The sequence below is a fragment of the Eleutherodactylus coqui genome, chromosome 5, assembly GCF_035609145.1.
Source record: "Eleutherodactylus coqui strain aEleCoq1 chromosome 5, aEleCoq1.hap1, whole genome shotgun sequence".
NCBI classification, from domain to species: Eukaryota; Metazoa; Chordata; class Amphibia; order Anura; family Eleutherodactylidae; genus Eleutherodactylus; species Eleutherodactylus coqui.
In genome coordinates, this window is record NC_089841.1 from 22,147,896 (window position 1) to 22,166,146 (window position 18,251).

Sequence of the window (18,251 nt, forward strand, 5' to 3'; positions counted from 1 at the left end):
ACTCGCTCATCCTTAATAATGACACAACCACGTTCACGAGAAATCCCTATGATGTCTGCTATTCCTTTAGCTGAAATTCGCCGATACTCCAGTATGAGGTTGGGCACAGCATCGACGATCTCCGGAACAACGACCTCTCTCGGTCGTCCAGGACGTTCCTAATCATTGGTGCTGAAGTGGCCTGTTTTAAATTTGGCAACCCAGTTCTTTACTGTAGAAAATGAAGGGCATTGATCCGCCATTGTCTGCGACAAATCACCATGAATATCCTACGCAGACTTTCCTTGCAGAAACAAGAAATTTATCACTCCTCTGTAGAGATGAGCGAGCACCAAAATGCTCGGGTGCTCGTTGCTCGAGTCGAACTTTCCGCGATGCTTGCGAGTTCGTTTCGAGTAACAATCCCCATTGCAGTCAATGGGCGACTTGAACATTTTTGTATATGACCGATGCTCCGCTTAGGTTTTCACTTGTGAAAATCTGGAAAACCTACGAAAGTGATGGGAACGACACAGAAACGGATAGGGCAGGGGAGGGGCAGCATGCAGGGCTGCATCTAAGGCTCCCAGGTCTCACTATTAAGCCACAATAGCGGCAAGAGTGTGCCTCCCCCCTAACAATTTTTACTTCGGACAAACCCTCATTAGCAAGGCACACCTTAGCTAAGCACCACACTACCTCCAACCAAGCACAATCACTGCCTGCGGGTCACACCGCTGCCTCTTCTCCTGGGTTACATGCTGTCCAACCCCCCGCACGGCCCTGCGTCCATAGTGCACACAAAAGTGTCCCTGCGCAGCTTTTAGCTGCCCTCATGCCACACGCTTGCTTCATAGCCACACCACTCTCATGTCTATTTCCAATTGCGTCTGCCATGAGGAGGAACCGGAGGCACACACTACAGAGGGTTGGCAGGGCCAGGTAGCGACCTTCTGTAAAAGGGGGGGCGACAGCCCACAATGCAGTTGAGAATCAATGAGAAATTGACGTTTGATCTTCATTCCAATAAAGTGCCAACCTCCGTCAGGAGCTGCAAACGTGGGCATGAGTTACATAGCAATGGGGAATCCATGTGCCCAAACAGTATTCATTCTGTCTAGGTGTCAGATAGCTCAATCGACACCGCAAGGGGAAAGCCATCTGCACTCTGCCCCCTACCCAAGTCAGTCAGTGTCTTTGTGCCAGACAGGTAAATCACCGCAATGGGAAGTCTGTGTGCACCCACAGCATAGGTGGGTCCTAGGCAACGCAAGACATTAACCATGAAGAAATCAGAGTGTCCAAACATGGCAGACTTTCACTGCGCCGAGGACATAGGCCTCTGCACAAACCCTCAGTAATCGAGGGCATGAAACGGACTTCGATGCTAGTTCAGCTGCGAAGGTCTCAGTAAATCAGTTACGTTTTCTTTCACCACTCCAATGACTAATTTAGCCAGGAAAAAGTTCCACAGGCCCAACCTGGTCTACTTGCAGTTCCCCCGAACCTAGGCCTCGGCCAACAGCTTCAGCAATCGTAGGCATGAAGTGGACTTCGATGCTAGTTCATCTGCGACGGGCTCATTAAATCAGTTATGTTTGCTTACACCGCTACAATGACTGGATTAGCCAGGAAAAAGTTCCACAGGCCTAACCTGATGTACTTGCAGTTCCCCCAGGACCTAGGCCTCAGCCAACAGCTTCAGCAATCGTAGGCATGAAGCGGACTTCGATTCTAGTTCATCTGCGACGGGCTCATTAAATCAGTTATGCTTGCTTTCACCGCTCCAATGACTGGATTAGCCAGAAAAAAGTTCCACAGGCCCAACCTGATGTACTTGCAATTCCCCCGGGACCTAGGCCTTGGCCAACAGCTTCAGCAATCTTAGGCATGAAGCTGACTTCGATGCTAGCATAACATTGAACGTCTCATTAATGCAGTAACGCTCCTCTTCTTTTGCCCAAACCAGTGTATCAGATAACTGTGGTAACACAACAGCAAATACATAATGTCCAGTGCTGATCCCCTGACCCCAAGCAGGAGGAGGAGGTGGCCAAACAAGGCCAAGAAACCATGACCAGGACCCGCTGTAGCCTGTGTGGGAAGTATGTGAGTGGGCCCTTGGTCAGGCTCGGTCCCAGCAAACACACTGTGTGACCCAAGGTGCCGCGAGTTACATAGCAATGGGCAATCCAGGTCCCCTCACACTATTCATTCTGTGTTGGTGTCGGATAGCTCAAATCGACACCGCAAGGGGAAAGCCATCTGCACTCTGCACCCTACCCAAGTCAGTCAGTGACTTTGTGCCCGACAGGTAAAACACTGCAATGGGAAGTCTTTGTGCACCCACAGCATAGGCGAGCCGAAGGAACCCAAAGATAGCATTAAATATGAAGGAATCAGACTGCCCAAACATGACAGACTTTCACTCTGCTGAGGACATAGGCCACTGCACACACCCTCAGCAAACGCGGGCATAGAGCGGACTCCGATGCTAGTACAGCAGTGAACGTCTCATTAAGCCAGTAACGCTCCTCTTCAGTGGCCCAAACAAGTTTCACAGATAACTGGTAACACAAGAAAAAATACATATTGGCCTCGGCCCACAATTCATGCCCTAGTCAGTAAGTGTTTTTGGGCCAGATAGGTAAAACACCGCGATGGGAAGTCTGTGTGCACCCATAGTATAAACAGACCCCTGTAACATTCCAGTAGAAAAAGTATAAGCAGACTCCAGTACCATTTCTTTAGTAGTGGTATAGGCAGACCCTTCTAACATTAGTGTGGCAAGAGTATAGGCAGACCCCAGTAACATTTATGTAGCAGCAGTATAGGCAGACCCCAGTATAAGTTCTGTAGCAACAGTATAGGCAGACCCCAGCACCATTTCTGTAGTAAAAGTTTAGGCAGACCCCTGTAACATTTACGTGGCAGCAGTATAGGCAGACCCCTGTAACATTTACGTGGCTGAAGTATAGGCAGACGCCAGTAATATCCTTGTGGCAGCAGTATAGGCAGACCCCTGTGACATGTACGCGGCAGCAGTATAGGCAGACCCCTGTATCATTCTTGCAGCTGCAGTATAGGCAGACCACTGTATCATTCTTGTGGCAGTAGTATAGGCAGACCCCTGTGACATTTAAGTGGCAGGAGTATAGGCAGACCCCAGTAACATTCTTGTAACAGCAGTATAGGCAGACCCCGAAACATTCTCGTAGCAGCAGTATAGACAGACCCCTGTACCATTCTTGTGGCAGAAGTATAGGCAGACCCCTGTGACATTTAAGTGGCAGCAGTATAGGCAGACCCCAGTAACATCCTTGTGGCAGCAGTATAGGCAGACCCCTGTGACATTTAAGTGGTAGCAATATAGGCAGACCCCTGTATCATTCTTGTAGCAGAAGTATAGGCAGACACCTGTAACATTTTCGTGGCAGAAGTATAGGCAGACCCCTATGACATTTAAGTGGCAGCAGTAAAGACAGACCCCGATAACATCCTTGTGGCAGCAGTATAGGCAGACCCCTGTAACATTTATGTTGCAGCAGTATAGACAGCCCCCTGTAACATTTATGTGGCAGCAGTATAGGCAGACCCCAGTAACATCCATGTGGCAGCAGTATAGGCAGACCCCTGCAACATGTACGTTGCAGAGGTATAGACAGAGCCCTGTAACATTTACGTGGCAGCAGAATAGGCAGACCCCAGTAACATTACAGGCAGACCCCTGTGACATTTAAGTGGCAGCAGTATAGGCAGACCCCTGTAACATTCTTGTAGCTGCAGTATAGGCAGACCCCAGTAACTTCCTTGTGGCAGCAGTATAGGCAGATCCCTGTAACATTTACATGGCAGCAGTATAGGCAGACCCTGAAACATTCTTGTAGCAGCAGTATAGGCAGACCTCGAAACATTCTTGTAGCAGCAGTATAGACAAACCCCTGTATCATTCTTGTGGCAGAATTATAGACAGAGCCCTGTGACATTTAAGTGGCAGCAGTATAGGAAGACCCCTGTGACATTTAAGTGGCAGCAGTATGGGCAGACCCCTGTGACATTTAAGTGGTAGCAGTATAGGCAGACCCCTGTAACATTTACGTGGCAGCAGTATAGGCAGACGCCGTAACATTCTTGTAGCTGCAGTATAGACAGACCCCTGTATCATTCTTGTGGCAGAAGTATAGGCAGACCCCTGGGACATTTAAGCGGCAGCAGTATAGACAGACCCCTGTGAAATTTACGTGGCAGAAGTATAGGCAGGCACCTGCGACATTTAGGTGGCAGCAGTATAGGCAGACCCCGAAACATACTTGTAGCAGCAGTAAAGGCAGACCCCTGTATCATTCTTGTGGCAAAAGTATAGACAGAGCCCTGTGACATTTAAGTGGCAGCAGTATAGGCAGACCCCAGTAACATCCTTGTGGCAGCAGTATAGGCAGACCCCTGTAGCAGTCACGTGGCAGCAGTATAGGAAGACCCCTGTAACATTCTTGTAGCAGCAGTATAGGCAGACCCCTGTATCATTCTTGTGGCAGAAGTATAGGCAGACCACTGGGACATTTAAGCGGCAGCAGTATAGGCAGACCCGTGTGAAATTTACGTGGCAGAAGTATAGGCAGGCACCTGTGACATTTAGATGGCAGCAGTATAAGCAGACGCCGTAACATTTTTGTAGCTACAGTATAGACAGACCCCTGTATCATTCTTGTGGCAGCAGTATAGGCAGACCCCAGTAACATCTTTGTGGCAGCAGTATAGGCAGACCCCTGTAACATGCACATTGCAGAAGTATAGACAGACCCCTGTAACATTTATGTGGCAGCAGTATAGGCTAACCTTAGTAACATTCTTGAAGCAGCAGTATAGGCAGACGCCGTAACATTCTTGTAGCAGCAGTATAGACAGATCCCTGTATCATTCTTGTGGCAGAAGTATAGGCAAACCCCTGTGACATTTAAGTGGCAGCAGTATAGGCAGACCCCAGTAACATCCTTGTGGCAGCGGTATAGGCAGACCCCTGTAACATTTACATTGCAGAAGTATACACAGACCCCTGTAACATTTAAGTGGCAGCAGTATAGGCAGACCCCTGTAACATTTAGGTGGCAGCAGTATAGGCAGACGCCGTATCATTCTTGTAGCAGCAGTATAGGCAGATCCCTGTAACATTTAAGTGGCAGAAGTATAGGCAGACCCCGGTGCCATTTAAGTGGCAGCAATATAGACAGACCCCAGTAACTTCATTGTGGCAGCAGTATAGGCAGACCCCTGTAACGTTTGCGTGGCAGCAGCATAGACAGACCCCTGTAACATTTATGTTGCAGCAGTATAGGCAGACCCCGAAACATTCTTGTAGCAGCAGTATAGGCAGACCCCGAAACATTCTTGTAGCAACAGTATAGACAGACCCCTGTATCATTCTTGTCGCAGAAGTATAGGCAGACCCCTGTGACATTTAAGTGGCAGCAGTATAGGCAGACCCCAGTAACATCCTTGTGGCAGCGGTATAGGCAGACCCCTGTAACATTTACATTGCAGAAGTATACACAGACCCCTCTAACATTTAAGTGGCAGCAGTATAGGCAGACCCCTGTAACATTTAGGTGGCAGCAGTATAGGCAGACGCCGTATCATTCTTGTAGCAGCAGTATAGGCAGATCTCTGTAACATTTAAGTGGCAGAAGTATAGGCAGACCCCTGTGCCATTTAAGTGGCAGCAGTATAGACAGACCCCAGTAACTTCCTTGTGGCAGCAGTATAGGCAGACCCCTGTAACATTTACGTCGCAGCAGTATAGACAGACGCCATAACATTCTTGTAACAGCAGTATAGACAGACCCCTGTATCATTCTTGTGGCAGAAGTACAGGCAGACCCCTGTGACATTTAAGTGGCAGCAGTATAGGCAGACCCCTGTGACATTTACCTGGCAGAAGTATAGGCAGACACCTGTGACATTTAAGTGGCAGCAGTATAGGCAGACCCCAGTAACATCCTTGTGGCAGCAGTATAGGCGGACCCCTGTAACATGTACGTTGCAGAGGTATAGACAGACCCCTGTAACATTTACGTGGCAGCAATATAGGCAGACCCCAGTAACATTATAGGCAGACCCCTGTGACATTTAAGTGGCAGCAGTATAGGCAGACTCCTGTAACATTCTTGTAGCTGCGGTATAGGCAGACCCCTGTATCATTCTTTTAGCAGCAGTATAGGCAGACCCCTGTAACATTTAAGTGGCAGAAGTATAGGCAGACCCCTGTGCCATTTAAGTGGCAGCAGTATAGACAGACCCCAGTAACTTCCTTGTGGCAGCAGTATAGACAGATCCCTGTAACATTTACATGGCAGCAGTATAGGCAGACCCCGAAACATATTTGTAGCAGCAGTATAGGCAGACCCCTGTATCAATCTTGTGGCAAAAGTATAGACAGAGCCCTGTGACATTTAAGTGGCAGCAGTATAGGCATACCCCAGTAACATCCTTGTGGCAGCAGTATAGGCAGACCCCTGTGACATATAAGTGGAAGCAGTATAGGCAGACCTCTGTAAGTCACGTGGCAGCAGTATAGGCAGACCCCTGTAACATTCTTGTAGCAGCAGTATAGACAGACCCCTGTATCATTCTTGTGGCAGAAGTATAGGCAGACCCCTGGGAAATTTAAGCAGCAGCAGTATAGGCAGACCCCTGTGAAATTTACGTGGCAGAAGTATAGGCAGGCACCTGTGACATTTAGGTGGCAGCAGTATAGGCAGACCCCAGTAACATCCTTGTGGCAGCAGTATAGACAGATCCCTGTAACATTTACGTGGCAGCAGTATAGGCAGACCTTAGTAACATTCTTGTAGCAGCAGTATAGACAGACCACTGTGACATTTAAGTGGCAGCAGTATAGGCAGACCCCTGTAACATTTAGGTGGCAGCAGTATAGGCAGACGCCGTACCATTCTTGTAGCAGCAGTATAGCCAGATCCCTGTAACATTTAAGTGGCAGAAGTATAGGCAGACCCCTATGACATTTAAGTGGCAGCAGTATAGACAGACCCCGGTAACATCCTTGTGGCAGCAGTATAGGCAGACCCCTGTAACATTTACTTAGCAGCAGTATAGATAGACTCCTGTAACATTTACGTGGCAGCAGTATAGGCAGACGCCGTAACATTCTTGTAGCAGCAGTATAGACAGACCCCCTGTATCATTCTTGTGGCAGAAGTATAGGCAGACCCCTGTGACATTTACATGGCAGCAGTATAGGCAGACCCCAGTAACATTCTTGTAGCAGCAGTATAGGCATACCCCTGTATCATTTAAGTGGCAGAAGTATAGGCAGATCCCTGTAACATTTACGTGGCAGCAGTATAGGCCGACCTTAGTAACATACTTGTAGCAGCAGTATAGACAGACCACTGTGACATTTAAGTGGCAGCAGTATAGGCAGACCCCTGTAACATTTAGGTGGCAGCAGTATAGGCAGACGCCGTACCATTCTTGTAGCAGCAGTATAGCCAGATCCCTGTAACATTTAAGTGGCAGAAGTATAGGCAGACCCCTGTGCCATTTAAGTGGCAGCAGTATAGACAGACCCCAGTAACTTCCTTGTGGCAGCAGTATAGGCAGACCCCTGTAACATTTACGTGTCAGCAGTATAGACAGACCCTGAAACATGCTTGTGGCAGCAGTACAGACAGACCCCTGTATCATTCTTGTGGCAGAAGTATAGGCAGACCCCTGTGACATTTAAGTGGTAGCAGTATAGGCAGACCCCTGTAACATTCTTCTAGCAGCAGTATGGGCAGACCTCTGTAACATTTACATGGCAGAAGTATAGGCAGACCCCTGTGACATTTAAGTTGCAGCAGTATAGACAGACCCCGGTAGCATCCTTATGGCAGCAGTATAGACAGACCCCTGTAACATTTACGTGGTAGCAGTATAGGCAGACGCCGTAACATTCTTGTAGCAGCAGTATAGTCAAACCCCTGTATCATTCTTGTGGCAGCAGTATAGGCAGACCCCTGTGACATTCTTGTAGCAGCAGTATAGGCAGACCCCTGTAACATTCTTGTAGCAGCAGTATAGGCAGACCCCTGTAACATTTACATGGCAGAAGTATAGGCAGACAACTGTAACATTTAAGTGGCAGCAATATAGACAGACCCCAGTAACATCCTTGTGGCAGCAGTATAGGCAGACCCCTGTAACATTTACGTGGCAGTAGTATAGACAGATCCCTGTAACATTTACGTGGCAGCAGTATAGGCAGACCCCAAAACATTCTTGTAGCAGCAGTATAGGCAGACCCCGAAACATTCTTGTAGCAGCAGTATAGACAGACCCCTGTATCATTCATGTGGCAGACGTATAGGCAGACCTATGTGACATTTAAGTGGCAGCAGTATAGGCAGACCCCAGTAACATCCTTGTGGCAGCAGTATAGGCAGACCACTGTGACATTTAAGTGGTAGCAGTATAGGCAGGCCCCTGTAACATTCTTGTAGCTGCAGTATAGGCAGACCCCAGTATCATTCTTATAGCAGCAGTATAGGCAGGCCCCTGTAACATTTACGTGGCAGCAATATAGACAGACCCCTGTAACATTTACGTGGCAGCAGTATAGGCAGACACCGTAACATTCTTGTAGCAGCAGTATAGACAGATTCCTGTATCATTCTTGTGGCAGAAGTATAGGCAGACCCCTGTGACATTTAAGTGGCAGCAGTATAGGCAGACCCCAGTAACATCCTTGTGGCAGCAGTATACACAGACCGCTGTAACATTTACGTTGCAGAAGTATGCACAGACCCCTGTAACATTTATGTGGCAGCAGTATAGGCAGACCCTGTAACATTCTTGTAGCAGCAGTATAGGCAGACCCCTGTGACATTTACACGGCAGCAGTATAGGCAGACCATTGTATCATTCGTGTAGCTGCAGCATAGGCAGACCCCTGTATCATTCTTGTAGCAGCAGTATAGGCAGACCCCTGTAACATTTATGTGGCAGAAGTATAGCAGACCCCAGTAACATCCTTGTGGCAGCAGTATGGGCATACCCCTGTAACATTTACATTGTAGAAGTATAGACCGACCCCTGTAACATTTACGTAGCAACAGTATAGGCAGACCCCAGTAACATTCTTGTAGCAGCAGTGTAGGCAGGCCCCTGTCTCACTCTTGTGGCAGAAGTATAGGCAGACCCCACTAACATTGAAGTGGTAGCAGTATAGGCAGACCCCCATAAAATTCTTGTAGCAGCAGTATAGGCAGACCTCTGTAGCATTTACATGGCAGAAGTATAGACAGACTCCTGTAACATTGAAGTGGCAGCAGTATAGGCAGACCACAGTAATATTCTTGTAGCAGCAGTATAGACAGACCCCTGTAACATTTACGTGGCAGCAGTATAGGCAGACCCCAGTAACATGCTTGTAGCAGCTGTATGGGCAGATCCCTGTGACATTTACACTGCAGCAGTATAGGCAGACCCTGTATCATTCTTGTAGCTACAGTATAGGCAGACCCCTGTATCATTCTTGTAGCAGCAGTATAGGCAGACCCCTGTGACTTTTACTTGGCAGCAGAAAAGGCAGACCCAGTAACATTCTTGTAGCAGCAGTATAGGCAGACCCCAGTATCAGTCCTATAGCAGCAGTATAGGCAGACCCCTGTATCATTCTTGTAGCAGAAGTATAGGCAGACCCCTGTAACATTTTTGCAACAGCAGTATCGACAGAGCCCTGTGACATTTAAGTGGCAGCAGTATAGACAGACCCCAGTAACATCCTTGTGGCGGCAATATAGGCAGACCCCTGTAACATTTACATGGCAGAAATATAGACAGACCCCAGTAACATTCTTGTAGCAGCAGTATGGGAAGACCCCTGTGACATTTACACGGCAGCAGTATAGACAGACCCATGTAATATTTACGTGGCAGCAGTATAGGCAGACCCCTGTAACATTTACGTGGCAGCAGTATAGGCAGACCCCAGTAACATTCTTGTAGCAGCAGTATAGGCAGACCCCTGTAACATTTAAGTGGCAGAAGTATAGGCAGACCCCTGTGCCATTTAAGTGGCAGCAGTATAGACAGACCCCAGTAACTTCCTTGTGGCAGCAGTATAGGCAGACCCCTGTAACATTTACGTGGCAGCAGTATACACAGACCCCTGTAACATTTACGTGGCAGCAGTATAGGCAGACGCCGTATCATCCTTGTGGCAGTAGTATAGGCAGACCCCTCTAACATTTACGTGGCAGCAGTATAGGCAGACGCCGTAACATTCTTGTAGCAGCAGTATAGACAGACCCCCTGTATCATTCTTGTGGCAGAAGTATAGGCAGACCCCTGTGACATTTAAGTGGCAGCAGTATAGACAGACCCCAGTAACTTCCTTGTGGCAGCAGTATAGGCAGACCCCTGTAACATTTACGTGGCAGCAGTATACACAGACCCCTGTAACATTTACGTGGCAGCAGTATAGGCAGACCCTGAAACATTTAAGTGGCAGAAGTATAGGCAGACACCTACATCATTCTTGTGGCAGAAGTATAGGCAGACCCCTGTGACATTTAAGTTGCAGCAGTATAGGCAGACCCCAGTAACATCCTTGTGGCAGCAGTATAGGCAGACCCCTGTGACATTTAAGTGGTAGCAGTATAGGCAGACCCCTGTAACATCCTTGTAGCAGCAGTATAGGCAGACCTCTGTAACATTTACATGGCAGAAGTATAGGCAGATCCCTGTGACATTTAAGTGGCAGTAGTATAGACAGACCGCGGTAACATCCTTATGGCAGCAGTATACACAGACCCCTGTAACATTTACGTGGCAGCAGTATAGGCAGACGCCGTAACATTCTTGTAGCAGCAGTATAGGCAGACGCCGTAACATTCTTGTAGCAGCAGTATAGGCAGACGCCGTAACATTCTTGTAGCAGCAGTATAGACAGATCCCGGTATCATTCTTGTGGCAGAAGTATAGGCAGACCCCTGTGACATTTAAGTGGCAGCAGTATAGGCAGACCCCAGTAACATCCTTGTGGCAGCGGTATAGGCAGACCCCTGTGACATTAGCGTTGCAGAAGTATACACAGACCCCTGTAACATTTATGTGGCAGCAGTATAGGCAGACCCCGTAAAATTCTTGTAGCAGCAGTATAGGCAGACCCCAGTATCATTCGTGTAGCTGCAGTATAGGCAGACTCCTGTATCATTCTTGTAGCAGCAGTATAAGCAGACCCCTGTGACATTTAAGTGGCAGAAGTGTAGGCAGACCACAGTAACATCCTTGTGGCAGCAGTATAGGCAGACCCCTGTAGCATTTTTGTTGTAGAAGTATAGACCGACCCCTGTAACATTTACGTGGCAGCAGTATAGGCAGACTACAGTAACATTCTTGTAGCAGCAGTCTAGACAGACCCCTGTGACATTTAAGTGGCAGCAGTATAGGCAGACCCCAGTAACATTCTTGTAGCAGCAATGTAGGCAGACCCCTGTATCATTCTTGTGGCAGAAGTATAGGCAGACCCCTGTAACATTGAAGTGACAGCAGTATAGGCAGCCCCCCATAAAATTCTTATAGCAGCAGTATAGGCAGACCTCTGTATTATTTACATGACGGAAGTATAGACAGACTCCTATAACATTTTCATGGCAGCAGTATAGGCAGACCCCAGTAATATTCTTGTAGCAGCAGTATAGGCAGACCCATGTATCTTTCTTGTAGCAGCAGTATAGACAGACCCATGTAATATTTTTGCAGCAGCAGTATAGACAGACCCCTGTAACATTTACGTGGCAGCAGTATAGGCAGACCCCAGTAACATTCTTATAGCAGCAGTATACACAGACCCCTGTGACATTTAAGTGGCAGCAGAATAGGCAGACCCCAGTAACATTCTTGTAGCAGCAGTATAGGCAGACCCCTGTATCATTCTTGTAGCAGAAGTATAAGCAGATACCTGTAACATTTTTGCAGCAGCAGTATCGAGAGAGCTCTGTGACATTTAAGTGGCAGCAGTATAGGCAGACCCCAGTAACATCCTTGTGGCAGCAGTATAGGCAGACCCGTGTAACATTTACATGGCAGAAGTATAGACAGACCCCTGTAACATTTACGTGGCAGCAGTATAGGCAGACCCCGAAACATTCTCGTAGCAGCAGTATAGACAGACCCCTGTATCATTCTTGTGGCAGAAGTATAGGCAGACCCTTGTGACATTTAAGTGGCAGCAGTATAGGCAGACCCCAGTAACATCCTTGTGGCAGCAGTATAGGCAGACCCCTGTGACATTTAAATGATAGCAATATAGGCAGACCCCTGTAACATTCTTGTAGCTGCAGTATAGGCAGACCCCTGTATCATTCTTGTAGCAGAAGTATAGGCAGAAACCTGTAACATTTTCGTGACAGAAGTATAGGCAGACCCCTATGACATTTAAGTGGCAGCAGTATAGACAGACCCCAGTAACATCCTTGTGGCAGCAGTATAGGCAGACCCCTGTAACATTTACGTGGCAGCAGTATAGACAGACCCCTGTAACATTTACGTCGCAGCAGTATAGTCAGACGCCGTAACATTCTTGTAACAGCAATATAGACAGACCCCTGTATCATTCTTGTGGCAGAAGTACAGGCAGACCCCTGTGACATTTAAGTGGCAGCAGTATAGGCAGACTCCTGTGACATTTACGTTGCAGAAGTATAGGCAGACACCTGTTACATTTAAGTGGCAGCAGTATAGGCAGACCCCAGTAACATCCTTGTGGCAGCAGTATAGGCAGACCCCTGTAACATTTACATGGCAGAAATATAGACAGACCCCAGTAACATTCTTGTAGCAGCAGTATGGGAAGACCCCTGTGACATTTACGCGGCAGCAGTATAGACAGACCCATGTAATATTTACGTGGCAGCAGTATAGGCAGACCCCTGTAACATTTACGTGGCAGCAGTATAGGCAGACCCCAGTAACATTCTTGTAGCAGCAATATAGGCAGACCCCTGTAACATTTAAGTGGCAGAAGTATAGGCAGACCCCTGTGCCATTTAAGTGGCAGCAGTATAGACAGACCCCAGTAACTTCCTTGTGGCAGCAGTATAGGCAGACCCCTGTAACATTTACGTGGCAGCAGTATACACAGACCCCTGTAACATTTACGTGGCAGCAGTATAGGCAGACGCCGTACCATTCTTGTAGCCGCAGTATAGGCAGATCCCTGTAACATTTAAGTGGCAGTAGTATAGGCAGACCCCTATGACATTTAAGTGGCAGCAGTATAGACAGACCCCGGTAACATCCTTGTGGCAGTAGTATAGGCAGACCCCTGTAACATTTACTTGGCAGCAGTATAGACCCCTGTAACATTTACGTGGCAGCAGTATAGGCAGACGCCGTAACATTCTTGTAGCAGCAGTATAGACAGACCCCCTGTATCATTCTTGTGGCAGAAGTATAGGCAGACCCCTGTGACATTTAAGTGGCAGCAGTATAGGCAGACCCCTGTGAAATTTACGAGGCAGAAGTATTGGCAGACCCCTGTGCCATTTAAGTGGCAGCAGTATAGACAGACCCCAGTAACTTCCTTGTGGCAGCAGTATAGGCAGACCCCTGTAACATTTACGTGGCAGCAGTATACACAGACCCCTGTAACATTTACGTGGTCGCAGTATAGGCAGACCCTGAAACATTTAAGTGGCAGAAGTATAGGCAGACACCTGTGACATTTAAGTGGCAGCAGTATAGGGAGACCCCAGTAACATCCTTGTGGTAGCAGTATAGGCAGACCCCTGTAACATTTACGTGGCAGCAGTATACACAGACCCCTGTAACATTTACGTGGCAGCAGTATAGGCAGACCCTGAAACATTCTTGTAGCAGCAGTACAGACAGACCCCTGTATCATTCTTGTGGCAGAAGTATAGGCAGACCCCTGTGACATTTAAGTTGCAGCAGTATAGGCAGACCCCAGTAACATCCTTGTGGCAGCAGTATAGGCAGACCCCTGTGACATTTAAGTGGTAGCAGTATAGGCAGACCCCTGTAACATTCTTGTAGCAGCAGTATAGGCAGACCTCTGTAACATTTACATGGCAGAAGTATAGGCAGATCCCTGTGACATTTAAGTGGCAGTAGTATAGACAGACCCCAGTAACATCCTTATGGCAGCAGTATACACAGACCCCTGTAACATTTACGTGGCAGCAGTATAGGCAGACGCCGTAACATTCTTGTAGCAGCAGTATAGGCAGACGCCGTAACATTCTTGTAGCAGCAGTACTGACAGACCCCTGTATCATTCTTGTGGCAGAAGCATAGGCAGACCCCTGTGACATTTAAGTTGCAGCAGTATAGGCAGACCCCAGTAACATCCTTGTGGCAGCAGTATAGGCAGACCCCTGTGACATTTAAGTGGTAGCAGTATAGGCAGACCCCTGTAACATTCTTGTAGCAGCAGTATAGGCAGACCTCTGTAACATTTACATGGCAGAAGTATAGGCAGATCCCTGTGACATTTAAGTGGCAGTAGTATAGACAGACCCCGGTAACATCCTTATGGCAGCAGTATACACAGACCCCTGTAACATTTACGTGGCAGCAGTATAGGCAGACGCCGTAACATTCTTGTAGCAGCAGTATAGGCAGACGCCGTAACATTCTTGTAGCAGCAGTATAGACAGATCCCTGTATCATTCTTGTGGCAGAAGTATAGGCAGACCCCTGTGACATTTAAGTGGCAGCAGTATAGGCAGACCCCAGTAACATCCTTGTGGCAGCGGTATAGGCAGACCCCTATGACATTAACGTTGCAGAAGTATACACAGACCCCTGTAACATTTATGTGGCAGCAGTATAGGCAGACCCCGTAAAATTCTTGTAGCAGCAGTATAGGCAGACCCCAGTATCATTCGTGTAGCTGCAGTATAGGCAGACTCCTGTATCATTCTTGTAGCAGCAGTATAGGCAGACCCCTGTAACATTTACGTGGCAGAAGTATAGCAGACCCCTGTGACATTTAAGTGGCAGAAGTGTAGGCAGACCACAGTAACATCCTTGTGGCAGCAGTATAGGCAGACCCCTGTAGCATTTTTGTTGTAGAAGTATAGACCGACCCCTGTAACATTTACGTGGCAGCAGTATAGGCAGACTACAGTAACATTCTTGTAGCAGCAGTCTAGACAGACCCCTGTGACATTTAAGTGGCAGCAGTATAGGCAGACCCCAGTAACATTCTTGTAGCAGCAATGTAGGCAGACCCCTGTATCATTCTTGTGGCAGAAATATAGGCAGACCCCTGTAACATTGAAGTGGCAGCAGTATAGGCAGCCCCCCATAAAATTCTTATAGCAGCAGTATAGGCAGACCTCTGTATTATTTACATGACGGAAGTATAGACAGACTCCTATAACATTTTCATGGCAGCAGTATAGGCAGACCCCAGTAATATTCTTGTAGCAGCAGTATAGGCAGACCCATGTATCTTTCTTGTAGCAGCAGTATAGGCAGACCCCTGTAATATTTTTGCAGCAGCAGTATAGACAGACCCCTGTAACATTTACGTGGCAGCAGTATAGGCAGACCCCAGTAACATTCTTATAGCAGCAGTATACACAGACCCCTGTGACATTTAAGTGGCAGCAGAATAGGCAGACCCCAGTAACATTCTTGTAGCAGCAGTATAGGCAGACCCCTGTATCATTCTTGTAGCAGAAGTATAAGCAGATACCTGTAACATTTTTGCAGCAGCAGTATCGAGAGAGCTCTGTGACATTTAAGTGGCAGCAGTATAGGCAGACCCCAGTAACATCCTTGTGGCAGCAGTATAGGCAGACCCGTGTAACATTTACATGGCAGAAGTATAGACAGACCCCTGTAACATTTACGTGGCAGCAGTATAGGCAGACCCCGAAACATTCTCGTAGCAGCAGTATAGACAGACCCCTCTATCATTCTTGTGGCAGAAGTATAGGCAGACCCCTGTGACATTTAAGTGGCAGCAGTATAGGCAGACCCCAGTAACATCCTTGTGGCAGCAATATAGGCAGACCCCTGTGACATTTAAGTGATAGCAATATAGGCAGACCCCTGTAACATTCTTGTAGCTGCAGTATAGTCAGACCCCTGTATCATTCTTGTAGCAGAAGTATAGGCAGAAACCTGTAACATTTTCGTGACAGAAGTATAGGCAGACCCCTATGACATTTAAGTGGCAGCAGTATAGACAGACCCCAGTAACATCCTTGTGGCAGCAGTATAGGCAGACCCCTGTAACATTTACGTGGCAGCAGTATAGACAGACCCCTGTAACATTTACGTGGCAGCAGTATAGGCAGACGCCGTAACATTCTGGTAACAGCAGTATAGACAGACCCCTGTATCATTCTTGTGGCGGAAGTACAGGCAGACCCCTGTGACATTTAAGTGGCAGCAGTATAGGCAGACCCCTGTGACATTTACGTTGCAGAAGTATAGGCAGACACCTGTTACATTTAAGTGGCAGCAGTATAGGCAGACCCCAGTAACATCCTTGTGGCAGCAGTGTAGGCAGACCCCGGTAACATGTACTTTGCAGAGGTATAGACAGACCCCTGTAACATTTACGTGGCAGCAATATAGGCAGACCCCAGTAACATTATAGGCAGACCCCTGTGACATTTAAGTGGCAGCAGTATAGGCAGACTCCTGTAACATTCTTGTAGCTGCTGTATAGGCAGACCCCTGTATCATTCTTGTAGCAGCAGTATAGGCAGACCCCTGTAACATTTAAGTGGCAGAAGTATAGGCAGACCCCTGTGCCATTTGAGTGGCAGCATTATACACAGGCCCCAGTAACTTCCTTGTGGCAGCAGTATAGACAGATCCCTGTAACATTTACATGGCAGCAGTATAGGCAGACCCCGAAACATACATGTAGCAGCAGTATAGGCAGACCCCTGTATCATTCTTGTGGCAAAAGTATAGACAGAGCCCTGTGACATTTAAGTGGCAGCAGTATAGGCAGACCCCAGTAGCATCCTTGTGGCAGCAGTATAGGCAGACCACTGTGACATATTAGTGGAAGCAGTATAGGCAGACCCCTGTAAGTCACATGGCAGCAGTATAGGACGACGCCTATAACATTCTTGTAGCAGCAGTATAGACAGACCCCTGTATCATTCTTGTGGCAGAAGTATAGGCAGACCCCTGGGACATTTAAGCGGCAGCAGTATAGGCAGACCCCTGTGAAATTTACGTGGCAGCAGTATAGGCAGGCACCTGTGACATTTAGGTGGCAGCAGTATAGGCAGACTCCAGTAACATCCTTGTGGCAGCAGTATAGGCAGATCCCTGTAACATGTACGTTGCAGAAGTATAGACAGACCCCTGTAACATTTACGTGGCAGCAGTATAGGCAGACCTTAGTAACATTCCTGTAGCAGCAGTATAGACAGACCACTGTGACATTTAAGTGGTAGCAGTATAGGCAGACCCCTGTAACATTTAGGTGGCAGCAGTATAGGCAGACGCCGTATCATTCTTCTAGCAGCAGTATAGGCAGATCCCTGTAACATTTAAGTGGCAGAAGTATAGGCAGACCCCTATGACATTTAAGTGGCAGCAGTATAGACAGACCCCGGTAACATCCTTGTGGCAGTAGTATAGGCAAACCCCTGTAACATTTACTTGGCAGCAGTATAGACAGACCCCTGTAACATTTACATGGCAGCAGTATAGGCAGACGCCGTAACATTCTTGAAGCAGCAGTATAGACAGACCCCCTGTTTCATTCTTGTGGCAGAAGTATAGGCAGACCCCTGTAACATTGAAGTGGCAGCAGTATAGACAGACCCCAGTAACATTCTTGTAGCAGCAGTATAGGCAGACCCCTGTAACATTTAAGTGGCAGAAGTATAGGCAGACCCCTGTGCCATTTAAGTGGCAGCAGTATAGACAGACCCCAGTAACTTCCTTGTGGCAGCAGTATAGGCAGACCCCTGTAACATTTACGTGACAGCAGTATACACAGACCCCTGTAACATTTACGTGGCAGCAGTATAGGCAGACCCTGAAACATTCTTGTAGCAGCAGTATAAGCAGACCCCTGTAACATTTAAGTGGCAGAAGTATAGGCAGACACCTGTGACATTTAAGTGGCAGCAGTATAGGGAGACCCCAGTAACATCCTTGTGGTAGCAGTATGGGCAGACCCCTGTAACATTTACGTGGCAGCAGTATACACAGACCCCTGTAACATTTACGTGGCAGCAGTATAGACAGACCCTGAAACATGC